The following is a 6,265-nucleotide window of genomic DNA, read 5'->3' as shown; positions in this document are numbered from 1 at the left end:
TTCGAGTAGCATCTGCTGTCAGTCTGTCTGGCTTCCCCCATGTCTGTCTCTGAGTCTGCTCTGCCCTTCTATAACTCAGATGAGTTGAGGCTCAGAACCCACTCTCCTCTGGTGGGACCTTGTTAACGTAGCCAAAGAAACCCCCATTTCCAGACAGAACCCCATGCCCAGGTGCGGGCTCCAGGGTTCACTACATGTTTTTGGAGGATAGTCAGTACGCAGCAGAAGCAATAATGCTACTTGTCATTCACCCTTAAGAGTCTCCTTAGAATCACCTTAGTTTTAAATCTCTCTTTGCACCTCACCTCGGAAAGAGATGAATGTCTTCGCTCTAGCACTGAAGTTCTAAAGGGGTCAGGGGGAGACCTTTGCCTCGTTTGACAATATGTTTCAGTTAATATTTTGTGTACGCACTGTATAAAGTTCAAAAACATATACTTGCTTCAGTGGGAACAAGGAAAAGAAAAAGAAGGAGCTTGGGGAACACCGGTTTAAGAAAACCTTTATGAACAACAGAACCAAACCAGGCTATGTTATAAATGCGTGTACGTTCCCTCTTTGTTTGGATTATTTACTATGGTTTAAACTGTAGGGAAGGCGCTGTGGTGGTGCAGAAGTTGAGCGCTCATTTGCTAACTGAAGAGTTCCAGTTTGAGCCCACCTAGTGGATCTGAGGGAGGAAGAACTGAAGGACCCAGGGAGAGAGCCTAGAAACCCCATGAGGCAGTTTGACTCAGAAATCAAATGAAATGGGGTCATGATGAGTTGCAAATTGGCAGCACCTAACAATAGCAAATGATAGGGAATCTTTTCTCAGAATATGCATTTTATGTTTTTGTATGTTTCAGGTCCCAACCACAAATGGAAAGGACCACAGCAGTACCCCTACATTTTGCGACAGAACATAGTACAGTGTAGACACGTGCTGTCACATGCTTTACCTTTGAAAAGATGATGTGGCTGATCACCTCGTACTTACATGCTCTCTCTCTCCACCATACAAAAGAGCTGTGGTGATGTAGTGGGTAAGGCATTTGACTGCTAACCAAAAGGTCAGCAGTTCAAACCTACCAGCTGCTCCGTGAAAGAAAGATGAGGCAGTCTGCTTCTGTAAAGATTTACAGCTTTGGAAACCCAGGGGAGGTCACTATGAGTTGGAATAAACTTGATAGCAGTGGGTTTGGTTTTTTGTTTCCCTGAGAAGGAAAAAGGGTCCTGACCGTATTTGGAAGAGGGGAGTTCACCTCAGGTTCTCTGTAAAGATCGGAAAGCGCTCTATGGGGTGTGAAGAAGAGCCAGCAAGGGAAGGGCAGGTTCTAAGATGTCCCAAAATCAAATCAAGCTTGTAATCTCATCAGACCCACATTAAGGATTCGTTTGCATCTGAGCCTGTCATTAAGTTTTACTGTATTCTTTCTTACTCTGTTTCAGTCCTTGGAACACAGAGCGTTTTACTGGCCTTTTTTTTATGGTCAGCCTACTTTTAGTCATAATTGTTTTTAGAAGGTGAAAAGTTTTAAACATGTAGAAATGCAATCATTTTGAATTTTTTTCCATTTAATGCATGATATGCTGTGTATGCTGAAAAGGAAAACAAAACCCTAGCTTGGTATCTTCCGTTAATGATCCCAGATACAGCAACAGTATGCTTTATTGGTAAACTCTTCCTGCGCTTTCAGCCATTTCTAACACAGCAGGCCCCCAGGAGGAAGAGCCTTCTGCCTTTAGGATTTGGAGCCACCTGGAGTGTAGGGCAGGCTGAGATGCAGATAAGACAAGAAGGCCCAGGAGGCCGAGTGGTTGGGTGTGGATGTGAAGGGTGCGACCTCCTTACTCCGTGTGGTCACCGTTTTTATGGGCACAGAGTCTGAATAAGGATCATTAATCCTTAAGGAAAGATTAACTTCGGTGCACTGACCCAGACTAACCACACTAGGGTATGTGGTGGTTGCTTCCTGAAGATTTCATCAGAATGGAAAATACATAAAGCTTATAAGCTATAAAGTGGTAAAAGTCAGGGGCTAGCAATATGTATATGGAACTCTTACTTCTCCATTTAAAAAAAAATGTCCTTCATTCCATTCTGACTCCTAACAATCCACCTAGCAGGACAGAGGAAACTGCCCCAGAGGGTCTCCGAGGCTGTTGTGTGCTTACAGAGCAGACTGCCACGTCTTTCTCCCACGGTGTGGCTGTTGAGTTCGAGCTGCTGACCATTTTGGTTCACTGCCAAGAGCTTTAACCACTGTACCTCCAGGATCCTTGTAATAGTGTGTAGAAATTTTAGGAAAGGGTGTAAGACACCTTGGGCAAAGTTAGAGGAAGGTGCAGGCACGTGTAGCCTCAGGCCGTCCTCCTCGGCAGCTGACGTGGCTGGAGGCCCTGGAACATTCTTGTTGATGGAGGAGGCTTGTGATGCCCTCTTCTCTCCTACAGTTTCCTTCCTTCTTTGTGGCCAGCACCCCCAACAGGGCTCTGACAGGGAACAGTGGCGCTTTCTAGAGAGTCAAGGGCCAGGGAACAGGACCTTTGTCCATGAAAACACCACATCTTTTTAGTTTTTAACCTCTTTTGGCTAAAAATACTTAAAAAACATATTATAGACTTCCTTAGATTTGAAAGGAGCTCTGATGGCACAGTGCCTAAGGCGTTTGACTGTTAACCAGAAAGTTGGTGGTTCAAACCTAACAGCTGCATCGTGGAAGGAAGATAAGGCAGTCTTCTTCCATAAAGCTTTACAGCCTTGGAAACCAATGGGAGACGCTGTGAGTCAGAATTGACTTGATGGCACTGGGTGTTTTGGTTCTACATTTGAGAACAGTTATACTGAACACATGATCCGTTACTTTATACACCTGAGCAATTCCTGTAACTGTAAGTGGATATAGTTTGCTGTAATCCGGTCCAGGCATTCACAGGACATTTGGCCTTCCTGAGTAGTTTTTCTAGCTTTTCTTCTCCTCTGCTGCGTTGCCACACCTCACCAGTGAGTGTAAGGCGAAAAGTCTCTAGAATTGTGCCCCCGAGGCTCGGATTTCTGATCTGCCACTTCCTGTCTGTGCAACCCTACATGAATTACTGAAGAACCCTGGTAGCACAATGGTTAAGTGCTTGGCGGCTCATCAACAAGTCAGTGGTTTGAAGCCACCAGCAGCTGCTCAACAGGACAGATTTAGTATCTGCTCCGATAAAAATTACAACCTAGGAAAGCATATGGGACAGTTATACTCTGTCACACCGGGTCACTATGACAAATTGGATTCCGCCTGATGACACACAACAACACACCCACATGCCTCAGCTTCCTCATCTGAAGCAGGTGTTGTCATGCTGAAAACCTCACAGTGTTATCGGGATCATTAAAGAAGGCCCAGCTCGTCAAACACTTGGCACCATGCACCTGGGCCATAAACGCTGGGTGCTGGTTGTAGTACTGTACCTGCACCCCTCTCTCATTGGCTTCTTCACTTGAGTCTGGGCCTGGAAATCCAGTAGCCAAATATGGTTAGAATTTTCTTGCAGAAGGGTAAGTTAATACAGTGGTGAAACTTGTAAGAGCCAGAACTTGATGGGATTGCTATGTTGTCCCAAGTCTTACAAATTTTCCTCTTCTACAGGGTGTGTATCACTCACTATTAAGAATCCTGCCTCGTTTGAATTTTGAGTTTTCCTTCTCTGCCAGGTTTCTGCCCTCCATGGGTTCCGTCTTTCACAGGTTTAACTGTTGTTGTTGTTGTTGTTAGGTGCCGTTGAGTTGGCTCTGACTCATAACAGCCCCATGTGCAACATCATGAAACACTGCCCGGTCCCACACCAGCCGCACACTCCTCACTCTGCTTAAGCTCATCATTGCAGCCACTGGGTCAATCTATTTGATGAGGGTCTTCCCTTTTTTTCACTGGCCCTCTGCTTTCCCAAGCATGATACTCTTCTCCAGGGACTGGTTCCTTCAAACAACATGACCAAAGTAGGTGATTCTCGCCTGCAAGAAGCATTCTAGCTGCACTTCTTTCAGGACAGATTAGTTCCTTCTTTTGGCAGTCCATGGTATTTTTCAGTATTCTTTACCAACACTGAAGTTCAGAGGCATCAGCTCTGCTTTGGTCTTCCTTATTCATTGTTTAGGAGCTCTGGTGGCATAGGGCCTAAGGCACCTGACTGCTAACCAGAAGCCTGGCAGTTCAAATCCACCAGCCACTCCTCGGAAGGAAGGTTGGGCAATCTACTTCCATAGTGATACCGCCTCGGAAACTCAAGGAGGGGTCTCTGTGAGTCGGGGCCGACTGGACAGCATACAACAACAACAACGTTCATTGTTCAGCTTTCAGATACATATGAGGGAATTGAAAATACTGTGGCTTGGGTTAGGTGTACCTTAGTCTTCAAAGTGACACCTTTACTCCTTGACAGTTTAAAGAAGTCTTTTGCAGCAGATTTGCCCAGTCTGTTTCTTGACTGCTCCTTCCATGTATGCTGATGATGGGTCCAAGATCAATAAAATCCCTGACAACTTCAACCTTTTCTCCATTTATCATGGTATTGCTTAGTGGTCCAATTGTGAGGATTTTTGTTTTCTTTATGTTGAGGTGTGATCCATACTGAATACTATAATCTTAGATCTTCATCACTAAGTACTTCCAGTTCTCTTCACTTTCAGCAAGCAAGGTTGTGTTATCTGCACATCACAAGTTGTTGATGAATCTTCCTCTGATCCTGACGCTGTATCCCTCTTTATACAGTCCAGCCTCTCCGAAGATTTGCTTAGCACACATATTAAGTAAATACAGTGAAAGGACACAGCCCTAAAACACACACTCTTGCTAATTATAAACCATGCAATATCGTCCTGCTCTGTTTGAACGACTGCCTCTGTCTGTGTACAGGTTCCTCATGAGCATAATTAAGTGTTCTGGAATTCCCATTCTTCTCAATGTTGTCCATAATTTGTTATGATTCACATAGTCAAATGCCGTTGCATGGTCAATAAGACACAGGTAAGCATCTTCTCTGGTATTCTTTGCTTTCAGCCAAGATCCATCTGACATCAGCAATGACATCCCTTTTCCATGTCCTCTTCTGAATCCAGCTTTAATTTCTGGAAATTACCTGTTACTATATTGTTGAAACCGTTTTTGAGTTATCTTCAGGAAAATTGTACTTGTGTGTGACATTAATGATATTGTTCAATAATTTCCACATTCTGTTGGATCAGCTTTCTTTGGAATGGGCACAAATTAGTGATCTTTTGTATTCAGTTGGCCAGGTAACTGTCTTCCAGATTTCTTGGCATAAACAAGTAAGCACCCCCAGCACTGCATCAGGTTTGTTGAAACATCTCAATGTATAGTCTGTCAATTCCTGGAGCTTTGTTTTTTGACAGATCCTTCAGTGCATCATGGACTTATTCTTTTAATACCATTGGTTCTTGATCATATGCTATCTCCTGAAATAGCTGAACGTTGACCAGTTCTTTTTGATACAGTGACTCTGTATATTCCTTCCATCTTTTTTTGATGCTTCGTACATCATTCAATATTTTGCCCGTAGAATCCTTCAGTATTGCAATTTGAGGCTTGAATTTTTCCTTCAGTTCTTTTAGCTTCAGAAATGCCAAGCATGTTCTTCCCTTTTGATTTTCGATCTCCAGGTCTTTGAGCATTTCATTACAATGCTTTACTTTGTCTTCTCAGGCTGCCCTACAAAATCTCCTGTTCAGCTCTTTCATTTCATCATTTCTTCCATTCACTTTAGCTGCTTTCCATTGAAGAGCAAGTTTCGGAGTCTCATTTGACATCCATTTTGGTCTTGTCTTTTCTGTCTTTTCAGTGACCTTTTGCTTTTTTCGTGTATGATATTCTTATTGCCATCCCACAGCTCATCTGGTCTTTGGTCCTTGATGTTCAGTGCATCAGATCTGTTCTTCAGATGGTCTCTACATTCAGGTGGGATATAATCAAGGTCATATTTTGACTCTTGTGAACTTGTTTTAATTGTCTTCAGCTTCAACTTGAACTTGTATGTGAGCAGTTGATGGTCTGTTCTGCAGTCAGCTCCTGATCTTCTTTTGGCTGATGATATTGAGCTTCTCCATCACCTCTTTCTCCAGATGTCAGTTTGATTCCTGTGTATTTCATCTGGCCAGGTCCACATGTATATAATCCCCATTTATGTTGTTGAAAAAAAAATTTGCAATGGCTAAGTTGTTGGTCTTGGAAAATTCTGTCATCCCACCTCCAGCGTCATATCTAGCACCAGTGCTATATTT

General features: G+C 43.5%; 1 protein-coding gene across 1 annotated transcript in view; it reads left to right on the top strand.

The window, feature by feature from the left end:
- Positions 1-6,265, top strand: part of MYO10 (myosin X) — a 344,577-nt gene that overhangs the window by 175,510 nt on the left and 162,802 nt on the right. The window lies entirely within an intron of this gene.

This window comes from Orycteropus afer, unplaced genomic scaffold (assembly GCF_000298275.1).
Source record: "Orycteropus afer afer isolate SDZICR_OR568_19922 unplaced genomic scaffold, OryAfe1.0 scaffold00317, whole genome shotgun sequence".
NCBI lineage: Eukaryota > Metazoa > Chordata > Mammalia > Tubulidentata > Orycteropodidae > Orycteropus > Orycteropus afer.
This window is presented reverse-complemented; position numbering and strand designations above follow the sequence as displayed.